The 26,844-nt window shown below is 43.9% G+C and overlaps 1 pseudogene; it reads right to left on the reverse strand.

The window, feature by feature from the left end:
• Positions 1 to 1,156: 1,156 nt before the first annotated feature.
• On the reverse strand, positions 1,157 to 26,176 carry LOC149124660 (mitochondrial glutamate carrier 2-like; annotated as a pseudogene).
• Between the last annotated feature and the right edge of the window lie 668 nt (positions 26,177 to 26,844).

Raw genomic sequence — 26,844 nt, forward strand, 5'->3', positions numbered from 1 at the left:
CAACACCCAAGTCAAGCTCTACACTCTTCCCTCCGGCCTCCTTAGCAGGTTTGAAGTGTGGGTGACAGTGACCTGCTGTGGCTTCTTCCTAATGCAGTCTTGGTTCTGACGGGATGTGGAATGGTGGGTGGCAGCTCCTGTGTATGGCAGCCCATCTGCCAGGCCCAGGGTTATAAGATTGTTGACCGTGCTGCTTCGCTTTGGTGGCCCTTGGGACGGAGCCATGGCGGGCGTGCGAGAGCCTGCGCTGCAGGAGGCAGCTGCCCAGCCTTTCCCTGGCTCTTCAGTTAGAGTCAACCCCAGCTGTCCTGACCTGAAAGGTCCCTGCTGACTCTGGAGGTTTTCCTGGTCCCCTTGAACTTCTTTTTCTAGAGCCAGTGCTAGGACCGTCAGTTTCGTGGTTCAAGATGAAAAAAACTAAATCTTCAAACTTACTCAAGTATGCTGAGTTGTTTTTTTTTGTTTGTTTTTTTTTTTTTATTTTATTATTTTTTTTTTTTTTATTTTTTTTGACAGAGTGGACAGTGAGAGAGACAGAAAGGTCTTCCTTTGCCATTGGTTCACCCTCCAATGGCCGCCGCGGCCAGTGCGCTGCGGCCGGCGCACCGCGCTGATCCGATGGCAGGAGCCAGGTACTTCTCCTGGTCTCCCATGGGGTGCAGGGCCCAAGCACTTGGGCCATCCTCCACTGCACTCCCTGGCCACAGCAGAGAGCTGGCCTGGAAGAGGGGCAACCGGGACAGAATCCGGCACCCCGACCGGGACTAGAACCCGGTGTGCCGGCGCTGCAAGGTGGAGGATTAGCCTAGTGAGCCGCGGCACCGGCCAAGTATGCTGAGTTTAAGTCTGACATAGAAAGGTTAAAGCATATAGCCTTAGTGTTGATTAAGGTCCTGTAGTTAATATAGCTGGAGCAAGTACCATTTCTATTGTTGAAAATTGGAGGGTAGTGATTTCAGAGTGTCCCTGTGTTGCAGGCATTGTGCAGGGCGTCTCAGCTTGCTCACTAGTTGTCTTCCGAGATGGGGAGGTAGTGCTACAAGTTAGTGGGTAAAGTATAATGTGGATGGACCACTTTGCTGCAAGCCCACACCCTCTAGTCTAAGTGAAACAGGCTAGAGAGATGCCACAAGGGGATGGCCTGAGCTCATCTGTGTTTACTCAAAGCACTTCAAGATGCGCTCTCCAATTCCCATGAGGTAGACACCTTGGGCAATCCAGAAGAACAGTGCAATGACAGGCATCCAGCAGCCTATTCCTTTCAGGAAGGCAGATGGCCCCTTCTGAATCCAGAACTTCCTGGGGGTAAAGATGGGCCTGATGTCCTCCGCTCAGCATTTGAAAGCCTTTGAAAGTCACTTCCCAGAGCAATAGCAAGGCCCCAAGCATGTGAAAGCTGCACCCAGCCCATTGCAGCTGGGGCAAGGCCAGGGATGAGGGCCTCCCTCTGGCAACAGACTGAAGAAGAGATGCTGGTGTAGAATGTGAGGGATGGGGAAATGCGCCCAGCACATGCTGCTTGCAGTGAGAGGGGAGGGAATGGAAGAGGTCCTGAGGAGACGAACTTGCCAGTAATGCTTGGCTTTGATGCGTGAGTGCCCAGGGACTAGCTCTCCCGCGGCACAAGGGTGCTGAGCTTCCACCTGGTGCAGTTGATGAGCCCGCTGTAGACTTCCTCACCCTGGCCTTTCTTGGGGTTTGAATTTGCAGAACTAAGACAAGTGAGAGTTAAAATAAGTGAACATCTTGTTCTTGGTGTCTTCGCCTCACCATGAAGTGGTTGCAGTCCTTTCCAGATGCAGCAAACGCAGTCACGAGGCTAGGCCTGCCATTGTGCGGGCTGTAACCAAGATTGCCCTCTTCGGGCCTCGTGTGGAAAGAGTGAATCGGAAACCACCCTACCCTCAGGTTAGTCTCTGTAGAAAGCACTTGTGTGGCAGGGGGAACATTGTCCCCTCTCACTCACTGCTGGGGCTCCCAGCTCCACCTGGAAAATGAGGGGAGTTGTCAGTGATAAATAAGTGATAAGGTCTCTGAGCCCCACTTTCTGAGGACCTTGGATGCATTTCTGCTAATAGCCCCAGGTTGCAACCCAAGAGGATTTACAGGGTTGGGACTATTTCCTAAAAGTGCAAAAGTGCTATTGATCCCATAGATAAGTCCATAATATATAAATGCCAACATGTAAATCCAGCTGGCCCTTGGACCCCAGATGCCTAATCCCTGCCTCTGCCACATACTCACCATCCAGAGGGGTGACTGCCACGGCCACTATGGAACCTGCCACACAGCCTGACATGAAGGAGTGGGCAAAGGACACCTTCCCGGCGAGCTCACTGAATCTAAGGCTGTTGAGGTTGGCAAACAATGGGAAGTAGATGATGGAGAAAGGGACGTCCCTGCAGAAGAGGAAACTGAACCAGGGCCCGCTGTGGGGCAGAAATAAGCATGCCACAGTGCCCCTGTGCTGATGTGGGGTGATGGATACTGTGAGGAGAGCTGCTTCCCTGTCCCGCCCAGCACCTGCACCTGTTCATGAGGTGCTAGCTGCAGATCTGAAGCCTGGGTACCACACTCTGCAAAGGAGAATGGGTTGGTGAATGGAAGGGAAAGCAGCTAAATAGACGTGAGGTGTGGGGTCAGACCTCTCACTAGGGGGTGAACTGCAGTCCTTCGGGCTGGCTCTGGGCTACCAGATACCTGTGACTCACATGGGCCTGGTCATAGGGGAGAGAGCCTAAACCCAGCCCTCAGGTACCCACTGTGTGCATCCGTGGCAAGGTGTGGACAAAGGAAACTTGGGGAGAGCGTGCAAACCTGCACTTGAATGTCCTGGTAGCACACGAGAGACTAGGCAACAAGCTCCATGGCCCCCTCACATTCAGGGAGAAATGTTCACCTGAGTAGAGTGGTGCCCAGGTCCTTGTGCAGACCAGCCAGGTCCTGAGTGTGAAGCAGCTTCCAGGCAATGAGGGTGGCTGACAGGCACTTGGGCTGGACACCGAGCCCGTGGTGTAGGACCTGGAGGAGGCGGGCCTGGAGGCCAAACTCTGCTGATGCACGTCTGAAAGGAAAGGACAGACCCCCATCACTACCTGAACCCTGAAGATGCTCTAGCCTTAGAACATGAACTGTTGGCTGCAGAGACATCCACGGTCCCTGGAGTGCTGATGCGTTGTGCAGCTGTTGCCTCCTCAGGTTTCATTATAGGAGGCTTAACACCCCCCCCCCCCCCGCCCCAAGATTTCTTTTCCTGTTAAGACTGGTTTTGTACTGTTGTTTCTGAATCAGCGTGAACCTCTTTACATGGTTGCATCCCCTCAGCACATGGCCAGAGTCTCATGTTGATGCCATGTACTGTTGTAAAGCAGCAGAACCTGACAAACTCCTCTGTCTGGAGGCCACCTCCTGCCAGGACTCTGAGTAGGCAAAGAGGCTGTTCAGATCCTTCGCTGACTTAGGGAATTTGATGCTTTAGATGGCAACCCATTTTAGTAGACTACTTCAGGCCCTGTGGGATGAGTTCAATATCTACAACTTCGAATGGATTTTTTCCCCCTGTTTTAATAAAAACACTCAAGATGTGAATTCCATTAATGATCAAAGTACTTCCCTGAAATTGGATGAATTTTTAAAATTTTTTCAGTCCTTGCTAAAAAGAAATGATTGCCAGTGTCATGCTCCCTGGTTTTGTGAGGTGTCTGGCAGTGCACTGTCTGCTTCATGCACAGAACCAGTTGTCGCACCTGTTTTCCTATGTAATCCGGGTGCAGGCCTCAAGTGAGGTTTAACTGCATCAACATGATTTTCTCATCACCATCTCAGATGCACTTCATGACTTCATGCCGGGTTTGAAAAACTGACATTAACAGGGCTTTCGCTCTGCAGATGGAAGCACAGTGGGGCCTTTTCAGCACCTAACCTTTATTCCTCCTGCTGCGTGGTCTGCTGCAGGCTGGTGCCTCCTTTCTAGAAACTGGGCTGAGTTCTAGCACGGCCCACGCGCACAGCCAAACTGCAAAAGGGAGAGCCCCTGAGTTTACCAGGACCAGCTCCTCCTTACCTGTGCTGGGTAGGGGCTTTGCGGCTCAGCTCACACAACTCTGGATCTGGGGTTCAGCCCTGAAGACGGGCCCTCTAGCCTTCCCTATGAAATCTGGTTTCCTACCCCTTCGCCCTGGGTGTTTGAGAGGACCAGGGTGTAGGAAAGGTCATAACTTCCCTTCCAGAAGAGAAGACAAGAAAAACTTTGACAGCATAAAGTACCCACTGACTATAGTTAGTGAGTGGGTCATTGACATTTCTTAATATCTTAAGGAACTCACACCTAAATGTTAGGGTGATTTGTTAGGAGGGTTGGGCCTGAGAAGTCTGTCCCTCCTGGATCAAGATTCTCATCCTTGCTACTTGTCTTGGAGCCAGAGCGCTGAAAGGGGTCACTGTAATTATACTGCTGTTGTCCTCCGCAGCTGGCTGGGTCACAGGGTCCCACAGGTCAGGGTGGGCCATGGGCCATGGGGGATCTAGGCTCAGCTCACGTCAAGTTGGGACTGGTCTCACCCATGCACCCTGAGACCTACAGCTGTATCTTGAACATTTCCATGGGACACATAACCACCACCTGGCACACTCCAGCTCCACATGCTGCCAACATCTCCGTCTTCAGGTTCTCCTGCATCCTACAGGAGCAGGTGTCGGAGCCCTTCAGTCTTGGGCTTGCCACCCTAGACACACATACATGGGACTTGGCATACTTGTGCTGTACCCTCTCACCCTTGGCTGCCACTCACCCAGCACAGTAAACAGTCATCTGGCTCTCAGGCCCACTCCTTAAAGATAGAAACAAAGGCTTCAGGGAGGTAGCACCTATGTAGAGGTTGAAGGTATCTGACAATGAAACTCCTCGTGGCAGATAGTTAACCCTTTAGGTAGCATCACTTGGGAGATAAGAGGCACACAGAGAACTAGAAAGTGTTTGGACCTGAGTTTTAAATATGTATCATGGTGACTATGTGTGTATGCATTCTAAATGTCCTATGTATTATCTGTCTGCCTGTCTCCCAAACTATACTTGCACATTCTCTCCCTTCACACATCAACCCTCAGCCATAAAGCTTCAAAAAGATTCTTGGAAAATAAAATTGAAAGATAAGTTTGGGGGCCAGTGTTGTGATACAGAGCATTAAGCTGCCACCTGCAATGCCAGCATCCCATATGGACTTTGGTTCAAGTCTCAGCTGCTCCACTTCCAATCCAGCGCCCTACCAATGTGCCTGGGAAAACAGCATGAGATGACCTGAGTACTTGGGCTCCTGCACCCATATGGAAGACTCAGATGAAGTTTCAGTCTTCGGCCTGGCCCAACCCCAGTCATCGCAGTCATCTGGGGAGTGAACCAGCACTGGAAGATCTCTTTCTCTCCCTCTGTTCCTCTGCCTGCCTTTCAAATAAATAAATGTTTAAATAAAAAAGCCTGCTTGGGACAGCTTCATTCCATATCAGAAAGTGTGATTCAAGTCCTGGATCCTCCATTTCTAGTCTGGCTTCCTGCTAATGCATCTGGGAATAGAGAGGAAGATGGCACAAATACTTGGACCCCTGTCACACACATGGGAGACCAAGATGGAGTTCCTGGCTCCTGGCTTTGGTCTGGCCCAGATTTGGTTGTTAGGGCCATTTGGGGGAGTGAACAACAGGATGTAAGCTCTCTCTCTGCCCTTCTCCCACTCTTGTTCCTCTGACTTTCAAATACATAAAAACATCATTTTTAGAAAACAGTAAAGATTAGGGCTGGCACTATTTCATAGCTGGTAAAGATGCCCCCTGCAATGCCAGCTGCTCTACTTCTGATCCAGCTCTCTGCTATGGCCTGGAAAAGCAGTAGAAGATGGCCCAAGTCCTTGGACCCCTTCCCCTGTGAGGAGACCCAGAGTTAAACTCCTGGCTTCTGGCTTTGGGTTGGCGCAGCTCTGGCCGTTGCGGCCAATTAGGGATTGAACCGTTGGATGAAAGACCTTTCTCTCTCTGCCTCTGCCTCTCTCTAACTTTGCGTTCCACAGTAAATAAATAAATAAACAAAACAGTAAAGATTATTTGTATACAGACACATTTTGAAATCCATACATAATTTTTTCATAGTTCAAAATTTTCATAATTGCAAATTTCACATTTTTCACAAGCTTTTTGTAGACTCCCTTGTATCTCCAGGAGGAGTGGTAAACATATCTGCAGTCCTCTGCCGCCTTTCCCAAATCCCTGAACTCCCAGAGGAGGCCTCTCCCTTGCCATGCACCGCCATACCCATATTCCATGAGCATGTGGCACAAGAAGTCATTGGTTGTCAGCTTGATGGCCTTCTCCAAAGTGACCAAGGTTAGGTTGACTGCAGCCCCTGGAAGTGAAAAACCAAGCTGAGAGGTGAAAGCCATCCCAGAAGTGACAACTCCAGCCCTGCCTGCCTGGCAGCGCCTGACACACTTGGCCCTGGCTGGTGCTTGGGGTAAAAGGTGAGCAGGGCTTCTGGGCCTGTCGTACTGCATCGAGAGTTCACTTTCCATTTCGTCTCTCACCCAAGTTTTCCTCCTTTCTGTACACTGATGTCCCTTGTGGGCCCCTTGCCCCAGCTGTAAGGAATTCCTTCATTCTGCCTTTTCTGGTGTCAAGCAGCTCTGATGATGGCTGGGCTGGGTGTCTGGTCCTCAGCCTGTTGACTGCTGTGTGGCTCCCATGGGGGCACTGGCAGGTCTGGCTTCCACAGCAGCTTCACACTCACTCTCCATGGCCATGACCAGGGAAAGGACTCTGCTAGAGCATGTCGGGGAAGAATTGCCAGTGACTCCGTTCTGGGACCTCAAAACCCTGCCCATTTTCTGCCCCTTCAGCCTCTCCCTTTTTGCTGCTGGGGTGGGGGTGGGAGGGAAGGAGCTGGGAATAGACCCGTGTCACTTGCTCTGAACGCCGGGCCGCCGGTCTCCACAGTGCTCTCCCTGGAGCCTTGCCAGGAGCTAGGGCTGCCTCTGCCTTCCCCTCAGCACACCAAGGTTCAGGGAGGGTGGAGGCCAGGAGCGCTGGTAATTCAGCTCACTTTGGTACATGCCTAAGAAACCATATGTCCCCGTCATTTCGATCCTGGCAGAGCCGGAAAAGCATGGGAGTGAACAGGGGTGACGCTGGTCTTCTGGACACTCACAGCTGACCACCTCCCCAAATGAGCCCACGCCCAGCCTGGGGGTGCCTGCCCCCACCTACAATCCCTTGTATGAGCCTTTGCCGGGCTGGTTCTGCAGTCAAGTCTTGGACAAGTCGATGAGGAACAAACAGGTCATGCCCACCAGCCCTGCCACACCTCCATTGATGAGTTTGGCCAAGGGGAGGAGAGAATGGTGTAAGGAAAGCAAACCAGCCACAGTGGGAACAGCAGGGACAGTAGGGGAACGGCAGGGTAGGGATGGCTGTTCCAGGACTTTGGCCCCACGGAAGGTGGGCAGGGTCTATTCCCCTCTGCCCTGCCCCCACCTGTATGCCTCCCTCCCCCTGTGGGCACAGTAGGGGCCAGCAGCGCCTGGCCAGCTCTTCCCAGAAAGCTGTGCTCATCAGGCCTGAAGCCTGGTCCTACACCCACGGGAAGCTGCGTGCTGAGCAGAACACCCCAGGGTTTTTGGAAAGGAGGAAATACGGCCCTCCTCTCCTGGGCCCCTGCAGGAAGCAGGGATATGCAGAGCAGTCTTGCCAAACTGCCACTGGTGGCTTGTGCTGGGCTCTCCCTTGCCCTTGCAGATACCAGGAAGTTTCACACTAGACTGCCTTTTTAGGGTAAGGGGTCAGGGTTAAAAGAAGGAGGGATGATAAGGTGCCCAAACTGAGGCTTGAGAAGAGCTGAGAGGCAGGGATCAGTGGTGAGGGATGACAGGGGGTTTTTAAGGAGAGTTGCTCTGGACCAGGAATCCCTCTCTTGTGTCCAGGCATATCCGGACTAAGTGGTGCGGAATTTGGGTGAAATTCAACAAAAAAAATGACCGTCCAAGTAGTTTTGGAGAAAAACACAATCTTTCTCTTCGGCAAGTGGATCCAATGTCATGTTTCTAAACACAAATATCATGTTTGCTCGGGTTTCTGAAGCTTTCTGCCAGGAAAACTCGAATGTGTGAAGGATTGGACTCCATGTGGAACCAATTAGCGTTTTCCGGTAGAAAACAAAAAGTTCCATGCTCAAATGCATTCAAAACCGTAAAATCCATAGATAATGTCCAGAAAACACAAACACAGAGGCTGCAGCAAGATTTCGGATCAAGATAGCCACAACACACCAGATATTTCTGCTTCCCTCCAGGCATATCCGGACAAAGTGGGGTGGTATTCGGGTGAAATTTAACCAAAAAATCACCATCAAAGTGGTTTTGGAGAAAAGCACAATCTTTCTCATCGGCAAGTGGATCCAATGTCATGTTTCTAAACACAAATATCCTGTTTGCTCGGGTGTCTGAAGCTTTCTGCCAGGAAAACTCGAATGTGTGGAGGATTGGACTCCGTGTGGAACCATTAGCATTTGCCGGTAGAAAACAAAAAGGTACATGCTCAAATGCATTCAAAACCGCAAAGTCTGTAGATAATGTCCAGAAAACACAAAGAAACACAGAGGCTGTAGCAAGATCTTGGATTGAGATAGCCACAACACACCAGATATTTCTGCTTTCCTCCAGACATATCCGGACATAGTGGTGTGGAATTCGGGTGAAATTTAACGAAGAAATCACCGTCAAAGTGGTTTTGGAGAAAAGCACAATCTTTCTCTTTGGCAAGTGGATCCACTGTCATGTTTCTAAACGCAAATATCATGTTTGCTCGGGTTTCTGACTTTCTGCCAGGAAAACTCGAATGTGTGGAGGACTGGATTCCATGTGGAACCAATGAGCGTTTTCCAGTAGAAAACAAAAAGTTCCATGCTCAAATGCATTCAAAACCCTAAAGTCCATAGATAATGTCCAGAAAACACAAACAAACACAGAGGCTGTAGGAAGATCTCGGAATGAGATAACCACAACACACCAGATATTTCTGGTTCCCTCCAGGCATATCCGGACCTAGTGGTGTGAAATTTGGGTAAAAACCAAAAAATCACCATCAAAGTGGTTTTGGAGAAAAGCACAATCTTTCTCTTCGGCAAGTGGATCCACTGTCATGTTTCTAAACGCAAATATCATGTTTGCTTGGGTTTCTGAAGCTTTCTGCCAGGAAAACTCGAATGTGTGGAGGATTGGACTCCATGTGGAATCAATTAGCGCTTGCCGGTAGAAAACAAAAAGTTCCATGCTCAAATGCATTCAAAACTGCAAAATCCATAGATAATGTCCAATAAACACAAAGAAACACAGAGGCTGTAGGAAGGTTTTGGATTGAGATTGCCACAACACACCAGATATTTCTGCCTTCCTCCTGGCATATCCGGACAAAGTGGTGTGGACTTCGAGTGAAATTTAACCAAAAAATCACCATCAAAGTGGTTTTGGAGAAAAGCACAATCTTTCTCTTTGGCAAGTGGATCCAATGTCATGTTTCTAAACACAAATATCATGTTTGTTTGAGATTCTGAAGCTTTCTGCCAGGAAAACTCGAATGTGTGGAGGATTGGACTCCATGTGGAACCAATTAGCGTTTTCCGGTAGAAAACAAAAAGTTCCATGCTCAAATGCATTCAAAACCCTAAAGTCCGTAGATAATGTCCAATAAACACAAAGAAACACAGAGGCTGTAGGAAGATCGGATTGAGATAGCCACAACACCTCAGATATTTCTGCCTTCCTCCAGGCATATCTGGACCAAGTGGTGTGAAATTCGGGTGAAATTTAACCAAAAAATCACCATCAAAGTGGTTTTGGAGAAAAGCACAATCTTTCTCATCGGCAAGTGGATCCAATGTCATGTTTCTAAACACAAATATCCTGTTTGCTCGGGTGTCTGAAGCTTTCTGCCAGGAAAACTCGAATGTGTGGAGGATTGGACTCCGTGTGGAACGAATTAGCGTTTGCCAGTAGTAAACAAAAAGTTCCATGCTCAAATGCATTCAAAACCCTAAAGTCTGTAGATAATGTCCAGAAACACAAACAAACACAGAGGCTGTAGCAAGATATCGGATTGAGATAACCACAACACACCAGATATTTCAGCTTCCCTCCAGGTATATCCGGACAAAGTGGTTTGGAGTTCGGATGAAATTTAACCAAAATATCACCGTCAAAGTGGTTTTGGAGAAAAGCACAATCATTCTCTTCAGCAAGTGGATCCAATGTTATGGTTATAAACACAAATATACTGTTTGCTTGGGTTTCTGAAGCTTTCTGCCAGGAAAACTCGAATGTGTGGAGGACTGGACTCCATGTAGAACCAATTAGCATTTGCCAGTAGAAAACAAAAATGTACATTCTGAAATGCATTCAAAATCCTAAAGTCCGTAAATAATGAATAGAAAACACAAACAAACACAGAGGCTGTAGCAAGATCTCGGATTGAGATAGCCACAACACACCAGATATTTCTGCATTCCTCCAAGGATATCCGGACAAAGTAGTGTGGAATTCGAGTGAAATTTAACCAAAAAATTACCGTCAAAGTGGTTTTGGAGAAAAGCACAATCTTTCTCTTTGGCAAGTGGGTCCAATGTCATGTTTCTAACACAAATACCATGTTTGCTTGGGTTTCTGAAGCTTTCTGAGAGGAAAATTCGAATGTGTGGGGAATTGGGCTCCATGTGGAACCAATTAGCGTTTGCCGGTAGAAAACAAAAAGTTCCATGCTCAAATGCATTCAAAACCCTAAAGTGCGTAGACAATGTCCAGAAAACACGAAGAAACACAGAGGCTGTAGGAAGATCTCGGATTGAGATAGCCACAACACACCAGATATTTCTGCCTTCCTCCAGGCATATCCGGACCAAGTGGTGCGGAATTCGGGTGAAATTTAACCAAAAAATTACCGTCAAAGTGGTTTTGGAGAAAAGCACAATCTTTCTCTTTGGCAAGTGGATCCAATGTCACGTTTCTAAACGCAAATGTCATGTTTGCTCGGGTTTCTGAAGCTTTCTACCAGGAAAACTCAAATGTGTGGAGGATTGGACTCCATGTGGAACCAATTAGCGTTTGCAGGTAGAAAACAAAAAGTTCCATGCTAAAATGCATTCAAAACCGTAAAATCCATAGATAATGTCCAGAAACACAAACAAACACAGAGGCTGTAGCAAGATCTCCGATTGAGATAACCACAACACACCAGATATTTCTGCTTCCCTCCAGGCATATCGGGACTAAGTTTTTTGGACTTCGGATGAAATTTAACCAAAAAATTACCGTCAAAGTGGTTTTGGAGAAAAGCCCAATCTATCTATTCAGCAAGTGGATCCAATGTCATGTTTCTAAACACAAAGATCATGTTTGCTCGGGTTTCTGAAGCTTTCTGCCAGGAAAACTCGAATGTGTAGAGGATTGGACTCCATGTGGAACCAATGAGCGTTTTCCAGTAGAAAACAAAAAGTTCCATGCTAAAATGCATTGAAAACCGTAAAATCCACAGAAAATGTCCAGAAAACACAAAGAAACACACAGAGGCTGTAGGAAGATCTCGGATTGAGGTAGCCACAACGCACTAGATATTTCTGCTTCTCTCCAGGCATACCGGACCAAGTAGTGTGGAATTCGGTGAAATTTAACCAAAAATCACCGTCAAAAGTGGTTTTGTAGAAAAGCACAATCTTTCTCTTTGGCAAGTGGATCCAATGTCATGTTTCTAAACACAAATATCATGTTTGCTCGGGTTTCTGAAGCTTTCTGCCAGGAAAACTCGAATGTGTGGAGGATTGGACTCCATGTGGAACCAATGAGCGTTTTCCAGTAGAAAACAAAAAGTTCCATGCTCAAATGCATTCTAAACCGTAAAATCCATAGATAATGTCCAGAAAACACGAAGAAACACAGAGGCTGTAGGAAGATCTCGGATTGAGATAGCCACAACACACCATATATTTCTGCTTCCCTCCAGGCATACAGGACCAAGTGGTGTGGAATTCGGGTGAAATTTAACCAAAAAATCACCGTCAAAGTGGTTTTGGAGAAAAGCACAATCTTTCTCTTCGGCAAGTGGATCCAATGTCATGTTTGTAAACGCAAATGTCATGTTTTCTCGGGTTTCTGAAGCTTTCTGCCAAGAAAAGTCGAATGTGTAGGACTGGACTCCATGTGGAACCAATTAGCGTTTTCCAGTAGAAAACAAAAAGTTGCATGCTCAAATGCATTCAAAACCGTAAAATCCATAGATAATGTCCAGAAAACACAAACAAACACAGAGGTTTTAGCAAGATCTCAGATTGAGAAAGTTCAACACACCAGATATTTCTGCTTTCTTCCAGGCATATCCGGACGTATAAGTGCGGAATTTGGGTGAAATTTAACAAAAAAAAATGACTGTCCAAGCAGTTTTGGAGAAAAGCACAATCTTTCTCTTCAGCAAGTGGATCCAATGTCATGTTTCTAAACACAGATATCATGTTTGCTTGGGTTTCTGAAGCTTTCTGCCAGGAAAACTGGAATGTGTGGAGGATTGGACTCCATGTGGAATCAATTAGCGCTTGCCGGTGGAAAACAAAAAGGTACATGCTCAAATGCATTCAAAACCCTAAAGTGCATAGACAATGTCCAGAAAACATGAAGAAACACAGAGGCTGTACGAAGATTTCGGATTGAGATAGCCACAACACACCAGATATTTCTGGTTCCCTCCAGGCATACAGGACCAAGTGGTGTGGAATTCGGGTGAAATTTAACCAAAAAATCACCATCAAAGTGGTTTTGGAGAAAAGCACAATCTTTCCCTTTGGCAAGTGGATCCAATGTCATGTTTCTAAACACAAATATCATGTTTGCTCGGGTTTCTAAAGCTTTCTGCCAGGAAAACTCGAATGTGTGAAGGATTGGACTCCATGTGGAACCAATTAGTGTTTGCCGGTAAAAAACAAAAAGGTACATGCTAAAATGCATTCAAAACCCTAAAGTCCATAGACAATGTCCAGAAAACAGGGCCGGCGCCGTGGCTCAATAGGCTAATCCTCCACCTTGCGGCGCCGGCACACCGGGTTCTAGTCCCGGTTGGGGCGCCGGATTCTGTCCCGGTTGCCCCTCTTCCAGGCCAGCTCTCTGCTATGGCCAGGGAGTGCAGTGGAGGATGGCCCAGGTGCTTGGGCCCTGCACCCCATGGGAGACCAGGAAAAGCACCTGGCTCCTGGCTCCTGCCATCGGATCAGCGCGGTGCGCCGGCTGCAGCGGCGGCCATTGGAGGGTGAACCAACGGCAAAAGGAAGACCTTTCTCTCTCTGTCTCTCTCTCTCACTGTCCACTCTGCCTGTAAAAAATAAAAAAAAAAAAAATAAAAAAATAAAAAAAAAAAAAACAATGTCCAGAAAACACAAAGAAACACAGAGGCTGTAGGAAGATCTCAGATTGAGATAGCCACAACACACCAGATATTTCTGCTTCCCTCCAGGCATATCCGGACAAAGTGGGGTGGAATTCGAGTGAAATTTAACCAAAAAATCACCGTCAAAGTGGTTTTGGAGAAAAGCACAATCTTTCTCTTTGGCAAGTGGATCCAATGTCATGTTTCTAAACACAAATATCATGTTTGCTCGGGTTTCTGAAGCTTTCTGCCAGGAAAACTCGAATGTGTGGAGGATTGGACTCCATGTGGAATCAATTAGCGTTTGCTGGTAGAAAACAAAAAGGTACATGCTCAAATGCATTCAAAACCCTAAAGTGCATAGACAATGTCCAGAAAACACAAAGAAAAACAGAGGCTGTAGGAATATCTTGGATTGAGATAGCCACAACACACCAGATATTTCTGCTTTCCTCCAGGCATATTCGGAAAAATGTGGTGTGGACTTTGGATATAATTTAACCAAAAAAATCACCGTCAAAGTGGTTTTGGAGAAAAGCACAATCTTTCTTTTCGGCATGTGGATCCAATGTCATGTTTCTAAACACAAATATCATGTTTTCTCTGGTTTCTAAAGCTTTCTGCCAGGAAAACTCGAATGTGTGGAGGATTGGACTCCATGTGGGACGAATTAGCCTTTGCCGGTAGAAAACAAAAAGGTACAATGGTCATATGCATTCAAAACCCTAAAGTCCATAGATAATGTCCAGAAAACACAAAGAAACACAGAGGCTGTAGGAAGATCTTGGATTGAGATAGCTGTCGGGACTCATGAGCCGGCCATGGCCCCACATGTCAAAGCTTAGCTTGCTCACCCTTGGCAATAGTTACTGCTGTGTGGATGTTTGTGGTTTCTGTTGAGCTGTGACATTGGGACCGTTTCATAACCCCAGGCTAGAGTCAAAACAACTATAGCCTTGGGGCTTCCCGTACTTCTTTTCCCACTGACCAAGGCTGAGAAAACACCAGGTGGAAGCTGGTTGCTAGCACCCGAGTCGCCTGCTACGTGACCAGGAGCTTGATTGGACAAGGAGTGCATGGACTGTGCGTGATTAGGCACCCGATTGAAGCACCGCCGCATGGACTGTAGCGTGGACTAAGCTTGCATTACATGCTTCTGCAATGTTATACTATATAAACTGTTTGTATTATGGTACGGGAGCTTCCCCTTTCTTTCGGAGCTCCCCTTGCTCAAGGGTTTCTCTTTCTAACCTGTTTAAATAAAAGTCTACTGAAGACCGAACAGCTGGGAGAAGTGTCGTTCCTTTGTGGGCAAGGGAGCGACAGATAGCCACAACACACCAGATATTTCTGCATTCTTCCAGGCATATCTGGATTTAGTGGTGCGGAACTCGGGTGAAAATTAACAAAAAAAATGACCGTCCAAGTAGTTTTGGAGAAAAGCACAATCTTTCTCCTCGGCAAGTGGATCCAATGTCATGTTTCTAAACACAAATATCATGTTTGCTCGGGTTTCTGATGCTTTCTGCCAGGAAAACTCAAATGTGTGGAGGATTGGACTCCATGTGGAACCATTAGCGTTTACCAGTAGAAAACAAAAAGTTCCATGCTCCAATGCATTCAAAACCCTAAAGTCTGTAGATAATGTCCAGAAAACACAAACAAACACAGAGGCTGTAGCAAGATCTCAGATTGAGATAGCCACAACACACCAGATATTTCTGCTTTCTTCCAGGCATATCCGGACTTAGTGGTGTGGAATTCGGGTGAAATTTAACAACAACAAAAAAAATGACCGTCCAAGTAACTTTGGAGAAAAGCACAATATTTCTCTTCAGCATGTGGATCCAATGTCATGTTTCTAAACACAAATACTTATCGGTCCCCTCTGTAAAAGGGTTCCACTTCTTTTTCCAAAACACAAGAACTCATCTTGGTTGTGATGCCTGTAGATTTCTAAGCATGGCACACCAATTGGTTGTGTTTTCTATTTCATAATGGATCCTCTGTCTAAACTCTTGTTTGTATTGCGTCAGAATACAAAATTTGGGAAGGAAGAAGGCAAAACCAACTCAGACCCAGAAATCATTTAGGAAATTGCCGCTCAAGAAACCAAAAGTCGGCTGAGGCACCCAAAACAATGACAGAAAGCCAGAATTGGAGCAAGCCAACAGCTGTGCCCTGATTGAAAAAGACCATTCCTTCCGTGTCTTGAACTCCATATTCCAGCCTCAAAATGACAGCTCATATGAGAAAATTCATTACAAACCATGATACATAAGAAAAATGTGAAAAAAGCCAAAGAAACGGAAGAGTCCTTTTTGATATTGGCTTGATTTAGTCACAAGGAAACCGGCTGTTTCTGGATTCATCCACCCCTCCCAGCTGACTAGCTTTGGAAAACTTATTGAATTCACCTGAAAATCGCCCTGAAACTTGACCGATAATTAACTCCCCCCAAATCAAGTTTGACTGCGATTTTCAGGTGAATTCAATGAGTTTTCCAAAGCCAGTCAGCTGGGAGGGGTGGATGAATCCGGAAACAGCCAGTTTCCTTGTGACTAAACCAAGCCCAATATCACAAAGACTCTTGCACTTCTTTGGCTTTTTTCACATTTGTCTTATTTATCTTGGTTTGTAATGAATTTTCTGATGTGAGCTTTCATTTGGAGGCTGGAATATGGAGTTCAAGACACGGAAGGAATGGTCTTTTTCAATCAGGGCAGAGCTGTTGGCTTGCTCCAATTCTGGCTTTCTGTCATTGTTTTGGGTGCCTCAGTCGACTTTTGGTTTCTTGAGCGGCAATTTCCTAAATGGTTTCTGGGTCTGAGTTGGTTTTACCTTTTCCTTTCAAATGGTGTATTCTAACACAATACAAACAAGTGTTTAGACAGATGATCCATTATGAAATAAAAAACACAACCAATTGCTGTGTCATGCTTAGAAATCAACAGGCAGCATGAGCAAGATGAGTTTTTGTGTTGTGGAAAAAGAAATGGAACCCTTTTGCAGAGAGGACCGATAATGAATTCCTCCCAAATCACATTTGCCATCGATTTTCAGGTGCATTGAATGAGTTTTCCAAAGCCAGTCAGCTGGGAGGGGTGGATGAATCTGGAAACAGCCTGTTTCCTTGTGACTAAATCAAGCCCAATATCCAAAAGGACTCTTCCATTTCTTTGGCTTTCTTCACATTTTTCGTATTTATCATGTTTTGTAATGAATTTTCTGATGTGAGAATATCGGACTTAGAAGATAGAGAACAGGAAAGGATACAGTCAGACCAAAGAAAAGAAGAGGAAATTAGAAATCTAAAACATATTGTGAGGAATCTTCAGGATAATATTAAAAATCCCAACATCCAGGTTCTAGGAGTTCCTGAAGGCATGGAGAGGGAGAAAGGATTAGAAGGCCTTTTTAGTGAGATATTAGCAGAAAATTTCCCAGGTTTGGAGAAGGACAGAGAAATCCTAGTACAGGAAGCTCACAGAACCCCTAATAAACACAACCAAAAGAGATCCTCACCACGACACATTGTAATTAAACTCTCCACAGTGAAACATAAAGAAAAGATCCTAAAATGTGCAAGACAGAAACGTCAGATTACTCTCAGAGGATCTCCAATCATACTCACAGCAGACTTCTCATCAGAAACACTGCAGGCTAGGAGGGAATGGCGAGACATAGCACAGGTGCTAAGAGAGAAAAATTGCCAGCCCAGAATATTATATCCTGCCAAGCTCTCATTTGTGAATGAAGGTGAAATAGAGACCTTTCATAGCAAACAGAAATTGAAAGACTTTGTGGCCACTCGTCCGGCCCTGCAAAAGATACTTAAAGATGTGCTACACTCAGAAACACAGAAACACGACCATCAATATGAAAGAAGGGAAAGGAAGAACACCTACCAGTAAAAGAGCATGGGAAGCTGAAAGCATATACTAGAAAATATTTCCGGGAAAATGGCAGGGCAAAGTCACTACGTATCAATAGTCACATTGAACATTAATGGTCTGAATTCTTCAGTTAAAAGACACCGTTTGGCTGACTGGCTCAAAGAACACAACCCAACTATTTGTTGCCTACAAGAAACACATCTCTCTAACAAAGAGGCATGCAGACTGAAAGTGAAAGGTTGGAAAAAGATATTCCATGCCAACAGAAACCAAAAAAAAAGCAGGTGTAGCCATATTAATATCTGACAAAATAAATTTTAATACAAAAACTGTTAAGAGAGACAAAGAGGGACACTATATAATGATTAAGGGTTCAATTCAACAGGAAGATGTAATTATTATAAATGTATATGCACCTAATTACAGGGCACCGGTCTATTTAAAAGATACGTTAAGGGACTTAAAGGGAGATTTAGATTCCAATACAATAGTACTGGGGGACTTCAATACTCCACTCTCAGAAATAGACAGATCATCCGGACAGAAGATCAACAAGGAAACAGTAGATTTAATTGACACTATTGCCCAGATGGTTCTAACAGATATCTCCAGAACTTTCAACCCTACATCTACAGACTTCACATTCTTCTCAGCAGTGCATGGAACCTTCTCTAGGATTGACCACATACTAGGCCATAAAGCAAGTCTCAGCAAATTTAAAAGAATTAGAATCATACCATGCAGCTTCTCAGACCATAAAGGAATGAAGTTGGAAATTAGCAACTCAGGAGTCCCTAGAGCATATGCAAACACATGGAGATTGAACAACATGCTCCTGAATGAACAATGGGTCATAGAAGAAATTAAAAGAGAAATCAAAAATTTTCTGGAAGTAAATGAGGATAACAGCACAACATACCAAAACTTATGGGACGCAGCAAAAGCAGTGTTAAGAGGAAAGTTTATATCAATAGATGCGTACATCAAGAAATTGGAAAGGCACCAAACAGATGAGCTTTCAATTCATCTCAAGGATCTAGAAAACCTACAGCAAACCAGACCCAAATCTAGTAGGAGAAGAGAAATAATTAAAATCAGAGAAGAAATCAACAGGATTGAATCCAAAAAAACATTACAAAAAATCAGCCAAATGAGGAGCTGGTTTTTTGAAAAAATAAACAAAATTGACACCCCATTGGCCCAACTAACTAAAAAAAGAAGAGAAAAGATCCAAATCAATAAAACCAGAGATGAAAAAGGAAACGTAACAACAGACACCACAGAAATAAAAAGAATCATCAGAAAATACTACAAGGACTTGTATGCCAGCAAACAGGGAAACCTATCAGAAATGGATAGATTCCTGGACACATGCAAACTACCTAAATTGAACCAGGAAGACATCGAAAACCTAAACAGACCCATAACTGAGACAGAAATTGAAACAGTAATAAAGGCCCTCCCAACAAAGAAAAGCCCAGGACCAGATGGATTCACTGCTGAATTCTACCAGACATGTAAAGAAGAACTGACTCCAATTCTTCTCAAACTATTCAGAACAATCGAAGGAGAGGGAATCCTCCCAAATTATTTCTATGAAGCCAGCATCACCTTAATTCCTAAGCCGGAAAAAGATGCAGCATTGAAAGAGAATTACAGACCAATCTCCCTGATGAACATAGATGCAAAAATCTTCAATAAAATTCTCGCCAATAGAATGCAACAACACATCAGAAAGATCATCCACCCAGACCAAGTGAGATTTATCCCTGGTATGCAGGGATGGTTTAATGTGCGCAAGACAATCAATGTGATACACCACATTAACAGACTGCAGAAGAAAAACCATATGATTATCTCAATAGATGCCGAGAAAGCATTTGATAAAATACAACACCCGTTCATGATGAAAACTCTAAGCAAACTGGGTTTGGAAGGAACATTCCTCAATACAATCAAAGCAATCTATGAAAAACCCACAGCCAACATCCTATTGAATGGGGAAAAGTTGGAAGCATTTCCACTGAGATCTGGTACCAGACAGGGATGCCCACTCTCACCACTGCTATTCAATATAGTTCTGGAGGTTCTAGCCAGAGCTATTAGGCAAGAAAAAGAAATTAAAGGGATACAAATTGGGAAGGAAGAACTCAAACTATCCCTCTTTGCAGATGACATGATTCTTTATTTAGGGGACCCAAAGAACTCTACTAAGAGACTATTGGAACTCATAGAAGAGTTTGGCAAAGTAGCAGGGTATAAAATCAATGCACAAAAATCAACAGCCTTTGTATACACAGACAATGCCATGGCTGAGGAAGAACTTCTAAGATCAATCCCATTCACAATAGCTACAAAAACAATCAAATACCTTGGAATAAACTTAACCAAGGACGTTAAAGATCACTACGATGAGAATTACAAAACCTTAAAGAAAGAAATAGAAGAGGATACCAAGAAATGGAAAAATCTTCCATGCTCATGGATTGGAAGAATCAATATCATCAAAATGTCCATTCTCCCAAAAGCAATTTATAGATTCAATGCAATCCCAATCAAGATACCGAAGACCTTCTTCTCAGATCTGGAAAAATTGGTGCTGAAATTTATATGGAGGCACAAGAGACCTCGAATAGCTAAAGCAATCTTGTACAACAAAAACAAAGCCGGAGGCATCACAATACCAGATTTCAGGACATACTACAGGGCAGTTGTAATCAAAACAGCATGGTACTGGTACAGAAACAGATGATTAGACCAATGGAACAGAATTGAAACACCAGAAATCAACCCAAACATCTACAGCCAACTTATATTTGTTCAAGGATCTAAAACTAATTCCTGGATCAAGGACAGTCTATTCAATAAATGGTGCTGGGAAAACTGGATTTCCACGTGCAGAATCATGAAGCAAGACCCCTACCTTACACCTTACACAAAAATCCACTCAACATGGATTAAAGACCTAAATCTACGACCTGACACCATCAAGTTACTAGAGAACATTGGAGAAACCCTTCAAGATATTGGCACAGGCAAAGAATTTCTGGAAAAGACCCGGGAGGCACAGGCAGTCAAAGCCAAAATCAACTATTGGGATTGCATCAAATTGAGAAGTTTCTGTACTGCAAAAGAAACAGTCAGGAGAGTGAAGAGACAACCGACAGAATGGGAAAAAATATTTGCAAACTATGCAACAGATAAAGGGTTAATAACCAGAATCTACAAAGAGATCAAGAAACTCCACAAAAACAAAACCAACAACCCACTTAAGAGATGGGCCAAGGACCTCAATAGACATTTTTCAAAAGAGGAAATCCAAATGGCCAACAGGCACATGAAAAAATGTTCAAGGTCATTAGCAATCAGGGAAATGCAAATCAAAACCACAATGAGGTTTCACCTCACCCTGGTTAGAATGGCTCACATGCAGAAATCTACCAACAACAGATGCTGGCGAGGATGTGGGGAAAAAGGGACACTAACCCACTGTTGGTGGGAATGCAAACTGGTCAAGCCACTATGGAAGTCAGTCTGGAGATTCCTCAGAAACCTGAATATAGCACTACCATTCGACCCAGCCATCCCACTCCTTGGAATCTACCCAAAGGAATTTAAATTGGCAAACAAAAAAGCGGTCTGCACCCTAATGTTTATTGCAGCTCAATTCACAATAGCTAAGACCTGGAACCAACCTAAATGCCCATCAACGGTAGACTGGATAAAGAAATTATGGGATATGTACTCTTTAGAATACTATACCGCAGTAAGAAACAACGAAATCCAGTCATTTGCAACAAAATGGAGGAATCTGGAACACATCATGCTGAGTGAAATAAGCCAGTCCCAAAGGGACAAATACCATATGTTCTCCCTAATCGGTGACAACTGACTGAACACCAAAAAGGAAACCTGTTGAAGTGAAATGGACACTATGGGAAATGGTGACTTGATCAGCATAGCCCTGACTGTTAATGAACAGCTTAATACATTATCCCTCTTAGTAGTTTTTTTGTCTGTTCTACTTAATATGACTGGTTTAATTCTGTAATTAATACACAGTTATTCTTACGTGTTGAAAATTAACTGAAATGTGGTCCCTGTTAAACATAAGAGTGGGAATAAGAGAGGGAAGAGATGTATAATTTGGGACATGCTCAAGCTGACTTGCCCCAAATGGTAGAGGTAGAAACATACCAGGGGATTCCAATTAAATCCCATCAATGTGGCATGTACCAATGTCATCTCACTATTCCAAGTGATCAATTTCAGTTCACAATTGATCATAATGAAAGGACTAAGAGTCAAAGGGAGCACATAAACAAGTCTAGTACCTGCTAACACTAACCGATAGAATAAATAAAGGGGAGAGTGATCCAACATGGGAAGTGAGATACTCAGCAGACTCATAGAATGGCAGATGTCCTAAATAGCACTCTGGCCTCAGAATCAGCCCTAAAGGCATTCAGATCTGGCTGAAAAGCCCATGAGAGTATTTCAGGCATGGAAAGCCAAGACACTCTGGCAAAAGATCTCTGTGAGTGAGATCCCAGTGGAAAGAACAGGTCTTCAAAGAAGGAGGTACCTTTCTCTGAAGGGAGGAGAGAACCTCCACTTTGACTATGACCTTGTCTAAACAAAATAAGAGTCGGAGAACTCAGAGGGCTTCCATAGCCTTGGAAACTCATGACTGGTGCATAGGGAGATTACTGATGCCATAGACAGGAGTGTCAATTGGTAAAGTCAACAACAGGAGTCACTGTGCACTTACTCCTCATGTAGGATCTCTGTCCTTAATGTGCTGTGCATTGAGATTTAATGCTATAACGAGTACTCAAACAATATATTTCACTTTGTGTTTCTATGGGGGTGCAAACTGTTGAAATCTTTACTTAATGCATACTAAACTGATCTTCTGTAAAAAAAAAAAAAAGAAATTATCAATTCCCAACTTGACTCTCACTGGGATTAAACATGAGAATAGGTCTGATCTGATTTCATCAACATTAAAAAAAAATCATCTATTATTTTTCACTTTATGTTTCTGTGTGGGAGCAAACTGTTGAAATCCTTACTTAATGTTTACTAAGCTGATCTTCTGTATATTAAGATAAACGAAAATGAATTTTGATGTGAATGGAAGGGGAAAGGGAGTGGGAAAGGGGAGGATTGTGGGTGGGAGGGACAGTATGGCGGGGAAGCCATTGTAATCCATAACGCGTACTTTGGAAATTTATATTCATTAAATAAAAGTTAAAGAAAAAAAAGAAAAAGACCATTCCTTCCGTGTCTTGAACTCCATATTCCAGCGTCAAAATCAAAGCTCAAATCAGAAAATTCATTACAAACCATGATAAATAAGAAAAATGTGAAAAAAGCCAAAGAAATGGAAGAGTCCTTTTTGATATTGGGCTTGATTAGTCACAAGGAAACAGGCTGTTTCCGGATTCATCCACCCCTCCCAGCTGACTGGCTTTGGAAAACTAATTCAATGCACCTGAAAATCGCCCTCAAACTTGATTTGATGGGAATTAATTTTCGTTCCCCTCTGCAAAAGGGTTCCATTTCTTTTTCCACAACACAAAAACTCATGTGGGTTGTGCTGCCCCTAGAATTCTAAGCATGACAGGGTAATTTGTTTTGTTTTTTATTTCATACTGGATCTGCTGTCTAAACTCTTGTTTGTATTGCGTCAGAATACAAAATTTGGAAAGAAAGAAGGCAAAACCAACTCAGACCCAGAAATCATTTAGGAAATTTCCACTCAAGAAACCAAAAGTCGGCTGAGGCACCCAAAGCAATGACAGAAAGCCAGAATTGGAGCAAGCCAACAGCTCTGCCCTGATTGAAAAAGACCATTCCTTCCGTGTCTTGAACTCCATAATCCAGCCTCAAAACGAAAGCTCACATCAGAAAATTCATTACAAACCATGATAAATATGAAAAATGTGAAAAAAAGCCAAAGAAATGCAAGAGTCCTTTGTGATATTGTGCTTGATTTAGTCACAAGGAAACCGGCTCTTTACAGATTCATCCACCACTCCCAGCTGAGTGGCTTTGAAAAACTAATTGAATTCACCTGAAAGTAGAAGTAAATCTTGGTTTAGGTGGAAATAATTTTCCGTCCCCTCTGCAAAAGGGTTCCATTTCTTTTTCTAAAATACAAAAACTCATCTTGGTGGTGCTGCCTGTAGATTTCTAAGCGTGACACGCCAATTGGATGTGTTTTTATTTCATAATGGATCTCCTGAAAAACTCTTGTTTGTACTGCATGAGAATACAAAATTTGGGAAAGAAGAAGGCAAAACCAACTCAGACCCAGAAATCATTTAGGAACTTGCCGCTCAAGAAACCAAAAGTCGGCTGAGGCACCCAAAACAATGACAGAAAGCCAGAATTGGAGCAAGCCAACAGCTGTGCCCTGATAGAAAAAGAACGTTCCTTCCGTGTCTTGAACTCCATATTATAGCCTCAAAATGACAGCTCACATCAGAAAATTCATGACAAACCATGATAAATACGAAAAATGTGAAAACAGCCAAAGAAATGGAAGAGTCCTTTATGATATTGGCTTGATTTAGTCACAAGGAAACAGGCTGTTTCCAGATTCATCCACCCCTCCCAGCTGACTGGCTTTGGAAAACTATTTGAATTCACCTGAAAATCACCGTCAAACTGATTTGGTGGGAAACTGGCGGTTTGCGGATACATCCACCCCTCCCAGCTGACCGGCTTTGGAAAACTATTTGAATTCACCTGAAAATAACCGTCAAACTGATTAGGGGGAAATCAGCTGTTTCTGGATTCATCCACCCCTCCCAGGTGAGTGGCTTGGGAAAGCTAATTGAATTCACCTGAAAATCGCCGTCAAACTTGATTTTAGGGGAATTAATTATCGCTCCCCTCTGCAAAAGGGTTCCATTTCTTTTTCCAAAACACACAATCTCATCTTGGTCGTGCTGCCTGTAGATTTCTAAGTGTGATACGCCAATTTGTTTTGGTTTTTATTTCATAATGGATCTGCTGTCTAAACTCTTGTTTGTATTGCGTCAGAATACAAAATTTTGAAGAAAGAAGGTAAAACCAACCAAGACTCAGAAATCATTTAGGCAATTGCTGCTCAAGAAACCAAAAGTCGGCTGAGGCACCCAAAACAATGACAGAAAGCCAGAATTGGAGCAAGCCAACAGCTGTGCCCTGATACAAAAAGACCATAACTTTCTTGTCTTGAACTCCGTATTCCAGCCTCAAATCAAGGTCACATCAGAAAATTCATTACAAACCATGATAAATAAGAAAAATGTGAAAAAAGCCAAAGAAATGCAAGAATCCTTTTTGATGCTGGGCTGGAATTAGTAACAAGGAAACCGGCTATTTCCGGATTCATCCACCCCTCCCTGCTGACTGGCTTTGGAAAACTAATTGAATTCACCTGAGAATCACCGTCAAACTAATTTTGGGGAAAACCGACTGTTTCCAGATGTGTTGACGGCTCCCAGCTGATGGGCTTTGGAAAACTACTTGAATTCACCTGAAAATCAACCTCTAACTTGATTTGGGCGGAAACTGTCTGTTTCCGGATTCATCCACCCCTCCCAGCGGACTGGCTTTGCAAAAGTAATTGAATTCACTTTAAAATTACCGTTAAAATTGATTTGGGCAGAACTAATTATCAGTCCCCTCTGCAAAAGGGTTCCATCTTTTTCAAAACACAGAAGCTCATCTTGGTCGTGCTGCATGTAGATTTCTAAGCATGACACACTAAATGGTTGTGTGTGTTTTTATTTTTAAATTTTTTGACAGGCAGAGTGGAAAGCAGATAGAGAGAGAGAAAGGTCTGTGTTCTTTTATTTCATAATGGATCCTCTGTCTAAACTCTTGTATGTATTGTGTCAGAATATAAATTCATTACAAACCATGATAAAAAAGAAAAATGGGAAAAAATCAAAAAAATACAAGAGTCCTTTGGGATATTGGGCTTGATTAAGTCAACAAGGAAACCGGCTGTTTCTGGATTGATCCAACCCTCCCAGCTGACTGGCTTTGCAGAACTAATTGAATTCACTTGAAAATCGGGGGAAAACTTGATTTTGGGGGGAAATACATTTCAGTCCCCTCTGCAAAAGTGTTCCATTTCTTTATCCACAACACAAAAACTCATCTGGGTCATGCTGGCTGTACATTTCTAAGCATGACATGCCAATTGGTTGTGTTTTTTATTTCATAATGGATCCTCTGTCAAAAATGTTGTGTATTGCGTCAGAATACAAAATTTGGGAAGGAAGAAGGCAAAACCAACTCAGACCCAGAAAGCATTTAGGAAATTTCCGTTCAAGAAACCAAAAGTTGGCTGAGGATCCGAAAAGAATGACAGAATGCCAGAATTGGAGCAAGTCCACAGCTGTGCCCTGATTGAAAAACACCATTCCTTCCATGTCTTGAACTCCATATTCCAACCTAAAAATCAACGCTCACATCAGAAAATTCATTACAAACCATGATATAAGACAAATGTGAAAAAGCTAAAGAAATGCAAGAGTCCTTTGCGATATTGAGTTATTTAGTCACAGGGAAACCGGCTGTTTTCAGATTCATCCACCCCTCCCAGCTGACTGGCTTTGGAAAACTAATTCAATGCACCTGAAAATCGCCGTCAAACTTGATTTGGGGGGAATTAATATCGGTCCCCTCTGCAAAAGGGTTCCATTGCTTTTTCCAAAACAGAAAAACTCACCTTGGTCTTGTTGCTCGTAGGTTTCTAAATATGAAATCGCAGGCAGCATGAACAACAATAATTTTGTATTCTTAGGCAATACAAGCAAGGGTTTAGACAGCAGATCCATTATGAAATAAAAACAAAACCAATTGGCGTGTCATGCTTAGACATCCAAGGGCAGCATGACGAAGATGAGTTTTTGTGTTTTGGAAAAAGAAATGGAACCCTTTTGCAGAGGGGAACGATAATTAATTCCCCCAAATCAAGTTTGCCAGCGATTTTCAGGTGAATTGGTTTTCCAAAGCCAGTCAGCTGGGAGGGGTGGATGGATCTGAAACAGCCTGTTTCCTTGTGACTAAATCAAGCCAATATCCAAAAGGACTCTTCCATTTCTTTGGCTTTTTTCACATTTTTCTTATTTATCATGGTTTGTCATGAATTTTCTGATGTGAGCTTTGATTTTGAGGCTGGAATATGGAGTTCAAGACACGGAAGGAATGGTCTTTTTCAATCAGGGCACAGCTGTTGGCTTGCTCCAATTCTGGCTTTCTGTCATTGTTTTGGGTGCCTCAGCCAACTTTTGGTTTCTTGAGTGGCAATTTCCTAAATGATTTCTGGGTCTGAGTTGGTTTTGCCTTCTTCCTTCCCAATTTTTGTATTCTGACGCAATACAAAGCAGAGTTTAGACAGCGGATCCATTATGAAATAAAAAACACAACAAATTAGCGTGTCATGCTTAGAATTCTAGAGGCAGCACGACCAACATGAGTTTTTGTGTTTTGGAAAAAGAAATGG

This window comes from Oryctolagus cuniculus, chromosome 9, assembly GCF_051225735.1.
Source record: "Oryctolagus cuniculus isolate XC-2025 breed Fujian yellow rabbit chromosome 9, ASM5122573v1, whole genome shotgun sequence".
Taxonomy (NCBI): domain Eukaryota; kingdom Metazoa; phylum Chordata; class Mammalia; order Lagomorpha; family Leporidae; genus Oryctolagus; species Oryctolagus cuniculus.